General features: G+C 35.0%; 1 pseudogene; it reads right to left on the bottom strand.

Annotated features, from left to right (window-relative positions):
- Positions 1-13,519, bottom strand: part of LOC147401552 (vacuole membrane protein KMS1 pseudogene) — a 74,737-nt pseudogene extending 61,218 nt beyond the window's left edge.
- Between the last annotated feature and the right edge of the window lie 1,125 nt (positions 13,520-14,644).

Genomic DNA, 14,644 nt, shown 5'->3' with positions numbered 1-14,644 from the left:
ATATTTAAATCATGATAAAATACATCAAATACCTTAGTTTTAATATGAATTTGAAACAATTACAACAACATTCTACAATTTTTAAAATACAAAATAAGTTTCGAAACATCCCTAAATACACATTTGTGAAATCTACGGTTATTAATAAGAATCGAGAGTCCCTTACTCTTGTGGTTGTTGGACATGATAAGCTAGCTGGGAAATCAATGATCGACGGTCCGAAACTTCAAATTTGGTTGAACTTGAGTGCCAAATGAATCGGTTTGGTTGCAAAACCCTTGATGGAGGTGTTCTTCCTCCTCTTACGACGATGGATGACCATTTTTTTAAATTATTGAGATTCTAAGTGGGTAGAACCAAAATCCCTTTGCTGATTTTTGGTGAGAACCCAAGAGAACGAAAAGGAAATAGAGATTGGATGGGGTGAGCACATGGAGCTCAGCAACACCGACGACTTTGCCTTCTTCGTCAAGGTTCAACTCAAATTTGATTAGGATAAATCTTGATGGGAAGGGTTGAAATCCTAGGTTTGGAAAATGGGCTGATTCTTTGTGAGTTGGAGAGGAAAAAGTGAATAAAAGAATGAGTTAGTTCTTTTTATAATAAAAGTTGGAGGGTAATTTTGTATTTTTTCTTCGTTTATATTTTCGACGAAATCCTAACCATTCGAACTCGAAAAATACACATGAGTATTCCATTTTGAATAATTTTTCGTTGCAGACCTTATGGTGTGGTCAAATTTTTCTGCTCCTTCCTCTATCAAATATTTACTGTTTTGCCACTTGACACGAAATTCGAAGATTTTATAACTTTCTCATCCGAACTTGAATTTGAATGTTTTTACAGGTTAAAGTATATATTTCTATCATTTTGAACCTAATTGCGAAGTCGATTTTCGTTAAAAATGAATGAAACAATATTCAAGTATTTTATTTTAATTTTCTTCTTTGGTATTTTCCTCAAAATATCACCTTTTGGCCTTTTCGAGATATGAGTTGAAAATCCGGGGTATTACATTCTCCCCCCTTAATAAAAATTTCATCCTCGAAATTGAAATTGTACCTTATCCAACATTGTTGTCATTCCACTAACACGACATGTATAACCAACAACACCTATAAGCTATTATCATTTATTTTTGGTCTCAAACCAATTTCATTCATAACTCCTAATCCTCATGTCACATATTTTTCATCAACCCTATACATGCATTGATAAATCACTACAAATCATTCTCATACTCTAACTAATTCATCATTTGTATAACTCTAAGACAACAATCAGCTCATATTATACCAATTCACACCTTCAGTATCCTTTATCTTTGTTTTCCCCACCAACTACGTCGTCTATTATGCGTACTTGTACTCACAATAAAAATTACTCCTCAATATGTGGTCTTACTACAAACACACCACTACTATAAAGCAAGTATTTACCAACACTAACTTCACAATTCGTATGAAAATCTTTATTCCTAATACACCAATATATCTACATTCGACTCAATATTTCATGTTTTGCTTATTGTGATATCTCCTTAAGGCCTTTGTCATACGAAAGTGCCCTCGATCCGCGGGGTGTGCGGATCCGCTTTTGATTTTTTAGGTTTGGGAGTCGCCACCTAGTTATTACGGTCTAGGAACCGAACATTGACTCTAAAAGGATAAAATAACTAATCTACCAAGAAAAACTAAGTTCGGAGATCAAGTTACGGGGTTGGAAGGCGTTAGGCACCAACCCCGCCCGACAAACGTCAGTCTCTACTAATTCTCAAATAAAAAACTACATTGCTAACAAGACCTAAATAATAATAATAATAAAATAAAAATAGTTACCTTTTCCGAACACAACGATTTTGTTCCTTCAGATCTGATAGAATAACTCCTTGTACAGTATTCCTTGCTTCGTTCTATTGCGGGATCTGATTTCTGATCTCCCAATTGAGGTATCTTCTTATTGGATCTGTAAGTTTTCAGAATTTTTTTTTTTTATGGATTTTAAGGTATTTTAGAAGGGTTTTTGGGTATTTTTTGAGTTAAAGTTAGGGTATGGATGTTAGGTAAGGAGTTGGGGTTTCAAAATTAGGGTTTATGGGAGGCTAGGAAAGCTTTTTGACCTACTTTTTCTAGGGTTTATTTTTTCATACGAAAATAGGTTGTTGGGACTCCTATTTATAGATTTTTAGATGCTTTTTAGATAGAGTTAGTGTTTAATTATAATTCTTTTAAAGAGAGTTATTGTTTATTTAAAATTATTTTAGGTATAATTATATTTCAATTAGAATTATTTTAGGTAGATTTAATTAGGATTGTTTTAAATAGAGTTATTATTTAATTAGAATTCTATTGACTTTAAGATTTTGACTTTAGTCTTACTTGATTGACTTTAAGATCTTGAGTCTTACTTGATTGACTTTAATTTTTTGGAGAACCCCCATTTATTATATCTTTAATTCTTTTGGCCCCCAGATGAAGGGGTCCTTTAATAAATATCTGGGCAACCATCAACAATTTTTCCTAAGAGCCTGATTGATCGATTTGTTTGGTTCAAATTTTTAAATTAATTTTATTAATGTTTCACTTTACATTATTTAATGTTTTATTTATTAATTTCATATTTTAAAAAAAATTAATTAAAAAATAACCGTTTTGCCCCTGAAGAAAACTTTTGCGTTTCAAGTCGATTTTTGATGTTCCAAGATGTTTTAGAATCGATTTTTTGTAAGGAATTCAATGGGAATATTGGTTTGTATCATTTATGAATTTTTTTGTGTGAAATGATCATGAACTTTATAAGGGGCATTTTCATAATTTTGTCAATTTCGTGAAAATTGACAAAATAATTTATTTGGTTTCGATTTGTTATTTTATGTGTTTGAAAGAATTTTCCTAAGTGTACTGTAGGGTCTAGGGATATTTTGATGTTAGGGGTATTTTGGTAATTTGATCATTTTTTAGTGATTTTTATCGTGAAGCTTCTTTTTGTCTATAAGATGATGATTTCTAGGTTTTTGAGATTATATTTTCCTAGCGTAGCATGGTTTCTAAAATTTGGTTAATTTGAGATACCTCATCCGAATTTCTGAAATACATCTAATAACAAAATAGAGCATTGGAATAATCATTCATCATTGGGAACCGTTGCAATCGGGTTGACGAGTTGATTAATCAGGCGATTGTAAAAATGGGATGTCTACATTATGATCTTCATGATTTAAAACCTTAATCAAGAGGGTAAATCTTATATCAAATAAATTATTTCGCAAACTGACCACATGTGAAGTGTCTGGCAAATACTTCTTCAACATGTACACGTGGAACACGTAGTGAACCTGCTCAAGATCTGCTCATCTATTTCAAACGGTGCCATAAGCTGCAAGTCATACATTTTCTTTCTCTACTCTCAAATTTATAGTATTGACCAGTTACTATTTAAATATAATTGTAATATCAATTACTCCTTATTCATGTAATTTTATTTTGCCTAAATTATACATATTTTCACTTATCATCTAATATTGCTATTACCATAATTAGCCTTTACAAATATCACAACTATCTCTCATGACTTTTAATTCATAAGCAATATTGCTCTCTTACCTTCTTCATCTATTTTTTCATAATTCCATTAAGTCACCATTAATGCAACTTTGTCATAGAAACATTATTTCTTTCTTGCATCTTACATTGACCCACCTTGCTTTCAAAACTAGTTTTTCTATCTAACTCTTCCCTACTGTAATTCTAATCTTTTTAACAATACTTTTAACTTATACAGTTGTCAAATCCAACATGCTCCACTATTCATAGATTTAGTCCTTCCCTCTCCTAATGAAATGCATCTTTTACACATCAAGTTTACCTCCAAATACTCCTTCATTTGTGTCACATACAAAATTTTAATTTTAAATTGCACACTTATATTATGCAGGTTCCTACTTAATCTTCCAAAATCCTCATTCTTTCTTCAGAAGGTATAATTCTAAACATTACTTACCGACAAATACTCTTAGCCATTACTCACACAAACTCAACACCATATTATTCTCATGTTATACATTTTCACTCATGATACTCCTTTCCTACTCTACTCTATTGGGCCTATCTCATCAACATTATTGGCCCCGAAGTACTCAACAATTTTTTGACAATCATAATCCTCTAGTAGTAGAGATATTTTTATCACTCGGCCTGTTTCGGTAATTTTAAACTTTAGTAAGGGTGTAAAATCTTAGCAAAAGTATATAATCTAAAGAAATCAGTATTGAATAGAAATCCGATTTCTAACATTATAATTAGAAATTGTACCTTCCAAAATTTCGTCTGAGACATGTACTTCCTCCTGGGTCACAACCCTTGCTTGCAACTGTGATAGATGACACTCTCTCCTGATATGTCCCACTTGACCACACACAAAACATGTCAACGATTTAGTCTTCATAGATTTATGTGGAGTGGGTAGTTGGTAAACTGAAGCCTGTAATCTCTGGACCTGCCTCATTGGTTCTCTTGGCCTTACTAGCCTCGCTGGAGTTCCAATCGTTCTACGACTCAGTGATAATGGAACCCCACAACTCGATGGTGGAGTAGTTCTATATTGTGGGTAAACTGATCCCAGGACAATTGACCTCGAATACATCGACCTCTTGGCCGGGTTTGATTTAGAAGGAAGAGAAGTCGAGGGTTGATTGGTTTGTCCCTTGGATATCTGTAATTCCATCCCCTTTTGCTTTCGACCACTAGTTTGGTCCGCTTGCGATGGTATAACCATGTCATCGACCATGTTAAAATCCGTTGACCTTATGATTTCTTGAATTGGTCCATCTAACATCTTTCTGAGCCACGCATTTTTAATCCGTTGATGTCTACCCGAACATTGGACCCCTTTGTGTCCCAACTTACCACATTCATAACATGCCACCACTTTTTCCTTCGACTGATTAAATATTAAATGCTGTTGTTTTTTACAAAACTCCTCCATTTCTTGAACGGGTATTTCTATAGTTCGCTTCTTATGTATGGTCGTTTTCCCCGTGACTTTGCTAGTTTCATAATTATTTACCTCTTATTGGGTCCTAGATACCTTTCTTCTACTAGGTTTTGAGGCAGTGACTATACTATTCCTTTCTTTTCTCGTAGTCCTCCCCATGTTGGGATATTTACTCTTGGATCCTTTTGAGATTTATCCTTAAGATGATGGTTGAGCTTTTCTTCTATCCTCTCTAGTCTTTTTGTTAATTGACCCACCATGATCATTTGAGCCTCAAACATCTCCAATTGTCTCCTTTCCATGCTTGTCTGACTTTGGGATAATCCCGAGACTGCTTCTATCAATATTCTATCTTGGTGAATTGACTTGACCTAGGTAAGCCTTCCCTACCAGTTTGACTCCTTGTCATGGGTCCAGTTGTAACTCTATTTCCTTACCTCTTTTCCTAGTCTACAAGTTCAGAAATTTTGTATTTATCAGAAGCAAGACACTTCTCTGAATTACACCAACATTATTCTTACAGAAGCATTAACTACTATTATAATAAGGAATCTAGTAATGAACACCATTTTCATTACTAACAAAATGAACCTAAAATCTTGTCTTAGGTTTACTAGGCTCTACGAACTTCTAGACATGGAAGAACTCGCAATCCCAATACGAAACTATTGATGAGCTCGGATATCGAATTCCTAATAATGCTCTATAATTATCTCTAATGCCCATGGTATCAGCCTATTCTCTAAAACATAGCGGATCTGTATCCCATACGGATCTAATACTACGCTCTGATACCATCTGTGGTGCCCCACCAAACACTAACACAAATCTCAAAGCCACCTCGAAATTCGGACATAGCTCCCCCTATTTATGTTAGCATTCCACGTAACTCGGAAGCATCGTCATCTAATATACCACAAATTCTGATTGTATAAAAAGGCAACACGGAAACTAACAACGGAAGATTAACAATATCTAACACATGAGTATATCAGAGTGCAGAAGTTTACAATATACGTGATTACAAAAAGCTTTCACTCTAACGTGAATCTAATTACTCAACCCCAAAAAATATATACACCTCCTGGGACGAACAGACTCCTAGTGGATGTAGTCCCGATACTCACCGAATAACGGATCCTGGTCGTTGGTATGACCCACCAGATAATCCTCACTCGACGGCTCTATGACTACTTCTCCTACTGCAAGCTCTATAACTAAAAAAATGGAAGTAAAAGGTGAGTAACGATGGTTACCCAGTAAGTCCATAACCAATTCCTACTAGTAACCTCTCCTAAATATGATCGAGTAAGCATACTGAATATTTTAATACATGCAAATCTTTATAAAATAAAATATGATTAACTGGTACATATAGCTAGGGATGAACAGCTAAGCATTTTAAAATAATCATATATAATCAATCCTTAGTACTCATTATACATTTTCATTTTATACAAATCTAAATAACAACATTAAAACAATAGACATGCTTTTTAGTTTATAATTCAAAATAAAGTGACAGGTACACATAATGGTAGAACAATAGAATTAGAGAGTTGGGATTCAAAACTGGATCGCTCCCACTCGAGACATGATATTCTTCAATAAAATCATAGTTCCTGATTTTGTGGTTAGTCGCTGATTACCACGCTTGCGAGACCATTTATCCGGCTTAGGCAGGTCATTTGACGTGACCGTAAGCAATGGATCTCTTTTCGATGTGCCAGAAATTTTGACTACTACTAGATTGTTAATGATCAATGACTAATCGTCTTCGTCTATGCCTATTAGGCGTGCATGTGATTCCCAAAGTAAACAACTCCATTCATATATGACCACTTTTACAATACACGTTCACTGGTAAAGATAGAGAGGAATGGACCTGAAAGCGCCCTCGATCCGCGGGGTGCGCGGATCCACTTTTGACCTTTGAGGTTTAGGAGTCGCCACCTAGTTATTACGGTCTAGGAACCAAACTGACTCTAAAAAAGGCAAACATTACTAATCTACGAAAGAAAAAAGGGTCCGGGGATCATGTTACGGGGTTGGAAGGTGTTAGGCACCAACCCTGCCCGGCCAAAGCCGGTCTCTACTAATTTTTCAAATAAATTACATTGCTAAAAATCCTAGATAATAATAAAAAAATTAAAAAATTATACCTTTTCGAAGACAACTTTATCGTTTCCTCAGATTTGATTGAGTAACTCCTCGTATAGTACTCATCGCTTCGTTTTGTCTCCAGATCTAATTTCTGATCTTTGAGGCAAGGTATCTCTTTCTTAGATCTGGGTTCTTCGAATTTTTTTCTATGGATTTTGAGGTGTTTTTGAAGGGCTTCTAGGTGTTTTTCAAGCTAAAATCGAAGTATGGGTGTTAGGTAAGGAGTTGGGGCTTCAAAACTAAGGTTTATGGGAGGCTAGGGGGACTTTTTGACTTACTTCTCTTAAGATTTATGATTTGATACGAAAATAGGGTGTGAGGACCTCTATTTATAGGTTTTTTTAAGGGTTGATTTAGATAGAATTAGTATTCGATTATAATTCTTTTAGTTAGAGTTGTATTTTAGTTAGAATTGTTTTAGGTAGAGTTGTATTTTAATTAGAATTGTTTTAGGTAGAGTTATAGTTTAGTTAGAACTTTATTAAATAGAGTTATTATTTAATTGGAATTTTATTAGGATTTTGACTTTTGGTCTTATTTGATTGACTTTAATATTTTGACTTTAGTCTTAATTGATTGACTTTAAGATTTTGAATTTAGTCTTAATTAATTGACTTTAATTTTGACTTTAGTCTTAGTTGATTGACTTTAATACCTTGACTTTAGTCTTGCTTGATTGACTTTAAATTTTTGGAGAACCCCCCTCTATTATATCTTTAATTCTTTGGACCCCCAAATGGAGGGGTCCTTAAAGAAATATCTCACGAACCCTCAACAATTTTTCATGAGAGCCCAATTGATCGATTTTTTTATTTCAAATTTTTAAATTAATTTTATTAATGTTTCACTTTAATTATTTAATGTTTTATTTATTAATTTCAAAATTTTTAATTATGAAAATTATGAAAATTATGAAATTACCGTTTTACCCCCGGAGAGGATTTTTCACGTTTTAAGTCAGTTTTTAATGTTCTAGGATGTTTTAGAATCGATTTTTTGTAAGGAATTTAATGAAAATATTAGTTTGTGTCATTTATGAAAATTTTTGTGTGAAATGGTCATGAACTTTATGAGGGGCATTTTCGTAATTTTGTCGAATTCTGTTAAAATTGGTGAAATGATTTATTTGATTTCGATTTGTTGTTTTATGTGTTCGAAAGGGTTTTCCTAATCGTAACATAGGCTCTAGGGTTGTTTTAAGTTTAAGGGTATTTTGGTAATTTGGTCATTTTTTAGTGATTTTTATCGTGAAGCTTCTTTTTGTTTGAAAAATGATGATTTCTAAGCTTTTGGGGTTATATTTTCCTAGCGTAGCGTGGTTTCTACAGTTTTATTAATTTGAGATACCTCATCCGGATTTCTGAAACATATCTGGTAACAAAATAAAGCATTGGAATAATCATCCATCATTGGAAACCTTTGCGATCGGATTGACGAGTTGATTAATCAGGCGAGTGCAAAAATGGGGTGTCTACAGATGCCCCTATTTGGTAGAGGGTTGAAGCACAGTAGATAGCAAATTTATTTTGGTAGATAGTGCGATATCTGAATGCCAAAGCTAGTGACAGTTCATTTTACAGCTTGATTTAACAATTCGTTGGGATGTTCAGATCCTTGAGGGTTAAACTCTCTCCGAACAAAAATGTTGTCAGGTCCTCGAGCGTGAGCTCTCACTGACAGTGTCAGATCCTTGAATTTTATAAAATTCTCCTTGACTAATGAAAAAGTGCACGTGTGTGCAAAGGTGTGATGCTTACTGAGTAAAAATGTGTCAGGTCCTAGAGATCTTCTCTCACGGACAATAATGATTCAAAATTGAAATGTGCTTATGCAACGAAAGCAATCATGGCAAGGTTGAATAATGAGGTAATTTGAGTCATAACATTGTTGGAACTTCGTTAAATCCTATTTGAAGTTAGAAAAAGTTTGAGTCTTGTATATCGGACTCGAACCTATTGTAGCCACGCTTCTCGGGCTAAAGATCTTAAACAATCCTATTAATTCGATATGATTCAAACAAAGTTGGAGTCTCGTTCTTGGACTCGAACTAAGGTTTATAGGCACTTCAAAAAAATTATTCATTTTACGATTCAAAAAATTGGAGTCTCACTTCTCGGACTCGAACCTAGGTTTGTAGGCACTTCAAAAAACCTACTCATTCTATGATTTAAAAAGTTGGAGTCTCGTTTCTCGGACTCGCACTTAGGTTTGTAAGCACTTCAAAAAGCCTACTCATTCTATGATTCAAAAAGTTGGAGTTTCGTTTTTCGAACTCGAGCTTAGGTTTATAGGCACTTCAAAAAGCCTATTCATTTTATGATTCAAAAAGTTGGAGTCTCGTTTCTCAGACTCGAACTTAGGTTTGTAGGCACTTCAAAAAGCCTATTCATTCTATGATTCAAAAAGTTGGAGTCTCGTTTCTCAGACTCGAACTTAGGTTTGTATGCACTTAAAAAAGCCTATTCATTCTATGATTCAAAAAGTTTGAGTCTCGTTTCTCGGACTCGAATTTAGGTTTGTAGGCACTTCAAAAAGCCTATTCATTCTATGATTCAAAAAGTTTGAGTCTCGTTTCTGGACTTGAACTTAGGTTTATAGGCACTTCAAAAAGCCTATTCATTTTATGATTCAAAAAGTTGGAATCTCGTTTCACGGACTTGAACTTAGGTTTATAGGCACTTCAAAAAGCCTATTCATTCTATGATTCAAAAAGTTGGAATCTCGTTTATCGAACTCAAACTTAGGTTTGTAGGCACTTCAAAAAGCCTATTCATTCTATGATTCAAAAAGTTGGAGTCTCGTTTCTCGGACTCAAACTTACTATGCCACTTTTCTTGGTCTTAGATTTATAGGAACTTAAATAATCCTATTAATTCATTCTATGATTCAAAATCGAGCTCAAAGTTTGAAAGATCAGGCCTTTATTGGCTTATCATGCATCTGGATTCATAATTATCATTGGGCTTCGCCGGACTTTTAAGCTTTTGTAAAATTTTCTTTTTATCATGTGATTAAGAACAAAAACTTTGGAATTAAATGACCTTCAAAAATGCCCCTAGTTTCATGATTGGCTTTAACTGGGACTTGACTATGAGACTGATGGAATGGATTACGCTTGAAAAATATGGACTCTAATGTATGACAAATAGAAGAACTGACATTCTCTTAAATTTAAGACTCTTAAGGTTATCATATGTGCAATAAGGAATTGATTATTTTCTTTCGAATTTCTTTTGAAAAAAACTTGAGCTGGACTTAAAAAATCTTGATAAATATTAGAATAGAAGATTTTTCTCTTCAAAATGGTTGATGATTCTACATCTTCCATTAGCGAACACCATACTTTTGAAGATCCTACAATGTTCAAGATGACTTCTAATTTTTTCGACTTCAACATTGTCTTCGTCGGACGTGAGCTCTTGGCTGAAAAACGAATATTGTGGCCTGAATGGTTCTGCATTTTCTAATTTCTGCACAAGCCTCCTTCTGAATTTTTCTTCTTGATGGGACCTTTCCTCCCATTTGATGATGCCCTAATTTTTGCCTAGATCATCTCTTCAGGTTTTCAATCTAGCGGACTTTGTTTTTCTTTTTCTGATGATGCCTTGATTTTTGTCTCGGTCCCCTTTTCAGGTTTTCAACCTAACAAGCTTTCTTTTTTATGGTTATGCCCTAAATTTTGCCTAAGTCGCCTTTTTCGGATTTTCGACTTAGCGGGCTTCTCTTTTTTTCTTGATGATCTTGTATAACAAACTCGACAACTTCTTGGTTCCCTGTACCTTAACCAAGTTAATTAGCATTCAGGAGGACTTAATAGGTGGGCTTAAGATATGGTTTAGAAAGAAAAGATATAAGGCTCAACTTCCCAAAATGCCCCTAGTTTGATATTCTCTCTTTTCTGTCAATTATTTTGATTTTTTTTCTAAATGCCCCTAGTTTGGCATTCTTTTCTTTTTATCAATTATTTTGATTTTTTTTAATGCCCCTAGTTTGGCATTCTTTTCTTTTAAACCTTTCAATAAGGGATTTTCCTTTTAGATAATACTTTTCTCAAGAGAATATTTTTTTTTTGTATGACTGAGCCTGAAGTAATTTCTCAGGTTGCCTACGTACCCCAAATATTTCTTTTCCTTTTGGGATCAAGTCAAAACGTAGTTCATACTCAGACTTCCCTCCCGAGGTTGGTTGGTGTGGTTTAGAAAGAAGAGGCTATTGATTTTTTTTTTTTAAAGGTTGCGAGGGGCTAGAAAATTATCTTTTTCTTGGTAAGATAGGAAAATGATTCAACCAAAGAAGGCCTCCTTTAGTGAAATACTTGTTGATTTGATTAAGGTTATAGGAACTCGATGTCTTGATTGCTCTGTCGAGTAAGGTCTTTTTTTGAGAAGGAGTAACTTCAGTTTTCTTCTAAGCATGAGTAATTTTCAGTCTTCTTCTACGAAATTGAGTGTGATTGCATTAATTGTATTTGACCTTAACTCGTTCAATTCTTTCCAAACTTCGAAAGAAATCTCATATTCTTTTGCTAATGATAATTCTTTTATCATTATGGATCCTTTTTTACAAATTTTTGCACCTTTGTCACTGGTTTCAACTGCATCATTCTTAATGATCTTTGACTTTATGTCTTGATTTATTTTGTTGCAATCTATTTTGATGAGACTATGCAGGAATATTGTTGAATTTCTCAAGTAAGTTTATTATTCTCTAATGTTCACTTGAGGATAATGTATCACCAATTTGCACTTCTTGAGTGTACTCTTTAATTCCAATATTTATCAAATTTGATTAGTGAGCTTTAAGTCATTTCTCATGTTCATATCATTATTGCACACAGGATAATCAAAAGCTTCTTTATTTATTGGAATTGAAAAGAACATAGACTGACAAACCTTACTAAAACTCAAAAATAAAGATGACTAACTGAATTCAAAGACTGACGCAACTAAAGCTAAAAAAAAACTAAGAAGACTTAAAAAATGACATCATTCTGAATGGAGGGACACAATTCTAGAGTCTATGCCACTTCGGTTATCTTCGATGGATGACTTGAACTTTTCTGCTTTTACTATCTCTTCATATTCGATTCAAGCCTGTCATATGCGGGACAACCCATTGCTTCAATAATTTCTCTGTTATTCAGTTTTGTCACTACCTTAGGGTAGTTGAACTCATTCTGGCATGGAACGAATGCACTGTTTAGACCGATTGGGTGAATGAAGGAAACTGGGTCAACTGATTCGGGTTTGGATATTGATATTAGGTTTAGAGTAGGAGGGGGTTGATTCTGAAAGGTAGGAAAAGGGTTAGTCTTAACATTGAGAGTAGTAGGAGTGGGTATGGTGACTTTTCCTTGCTCAATAAGGTCTTGGATAGCATGTCGGAGAGTAATACACCTGTCAAGAACATAACCAGGCATCTGATGGAATTCACAGAATTACCCATTATCCATGTTTGGAGGAAGAGGATTAAGCAAAGGCTTAGGTTGTAAAGGTGTCAGCAATCCCCTTTTCATCAATTTTTTATAAGCAATACTAAGGGACATTCCAAGATTGGCAAACTGTCTTCTAGGCTTAGCTTGTGAAGGCTGAGTAGCTTGAGGAGATAGTGCGAAGGAGGTATTGGCCACTTGTAAGGAATTGACATTAGGTTTGAAATGTTTGGGTTTTGACTCAGACGAGTTACCAAAAAGTCCCGAAGAGTAGGCATCCTCAACTTGATTTCCAGCCTCAAGGAGGGATTGAAAAGTGGGAAGGTACTGAGGCATCAAGTACTTGGCATAATTTGGAGTGAGATTCCTAAGGATAATCTTGATTTGTTCCTTCTCTTGAGGTCGGTCCCACAATTGAGCTGCTTTAGCTCTCCATCGAGCAATGAACTCAGTGAAAGTTTCCCTAGATTTCTGTTTAGTAGTTTCTAGATCTCTTCTTGTGAGTTCAATATCCGTGTTAAAGGAATATCGACCAATGAACTCTTTCACCAATTCATGTCATGTTCTTACCCGAAACGAGTCCAGTGACATTAACCAGTGTGAGGCAGGACCTGTAAGGGTTCTCTGAAAAAGTTGGGCCATCTGTTCTTCACTCAGACCCTGAGACTGCATGATACCGACATATATTTTTAAGTGAGTCCTAGGGCATCCAGTCCCATCAAATTTATCTATATCTGGTATTGTGAACTTTTCTAGCAGACGGACTGTAGGAAATAATGTCATTGCCCTTAATCCAAGGGCGAGATCGTCAGGATCTTTGATATTCTTCAATGCAGTTTCTACCTGAGTAATTCGATGAGTTAATACAGGGTCAACGGGCACTTGATCATCTTCAAAATCTTCAACCAGGTCAAACACGGCCTGAGGTTCCATAACTTTATCTTTTTTCTTTTCAATTTTCAAGGATTCGATTTGTGTTTGAGCAGAAGTAATAATCTGTGCTTGAAAAGATTCTAAAATCTGACAGAGTGTGGCTTCATCCATAGCACTCGTTTCTTCACGTGGCAAAGACTGACTACTTGGCAGTGGTACTCTAGAAAGACGACTTTTTTCACGGACCCAAAGTGGTACAGATAGAGGTTTAGAACGTTTGGGACCAATTATTACCTGATTGGAAGTAAACCAAGGTTAACCATTGACTCTTAACCACATGATTAAAGTTTCGATATAGAATAGCCTAAGTCTGGTGGAAAATATTGAATCTAAATGCACTATAAGTCTATGGTGACCAAGAAAGTGAGAAAGGTTAGACATGGGTCTACCCCTGATTGGGAATGAACCTTTGATCAGATAAATTAATTTGATCTTAAGATCGAATCTTTCTATACAAAGTGGTCTGGATCTTTAAAAGTGAAACCAATTAGTCCAACTGATTTGGTATTGATTAGTTTGATCCATTTGTCAATTGGGCCAACTGGTTTAAGTGGTTCAAATTAATCGGTACATTTCACCGATTGGGACGGACCGATATTGCGGGTTTTATTTGATTATTCTGGATCGGTCCGCCCACTTACTTGTTGGTTGGATTGAATAAAGCAACCCGGGAACACCCATAGTCTGTTCGGGTCGTGACCTATAGGATGGCTTTTAGACTCAAGGTTTACTACGTGCAATGCAATTTATCTGGCCACCCTTGCCCAAATACACCTATATACCTCTCGATACGTAGTGACTTGGTTTGATATACCGTATAAGTGATAATCTAAAACCTCAACTCACTTCTCTGAAGCCAAAAACAGCTAGTTTGATCTCCAGTTGAGAGGTGGCGCACGATGCTGAGTAAGGGCCCACTTAAATACCTTTCGTCTAGAATAGACATAGTTTATCCCCCTCGTACAGTAGGATACATCGAGGCAAGATCTCGCTTAGGCACCGATTTTGACCAAGAAGTACAATTGATATACTTAGATTATCTTTTACATACCTATAGGTACGAGTCAAGAGTTATAGCTTTCATAAATGGTTTGGCATCCCACGAGGGGACCGACCACGTACTAG

The sequence above is a fragment of the Akebia trifoliata genome, chromosome 5 (genome assembly GCF_017979445.1).
Source record: "Akebia trifoliata isolate Shusen 1 chromosome 5, ASM1797944v1, whole genome shotgun sequence".
Taxonomy (NCBI): domain Eukaryota; kingdom Viridiplantae; phylum Streptophyta; class Magnoliopsida; order Ranunculales; family Lardizabalaceae; genus Akebia; species Akebia trifoliata.
The sequence above is the reverse complement of the archived record's forward strand: the minus strand, read 5'-3'. Positions and strand labels throughout refer to the sequence as shown.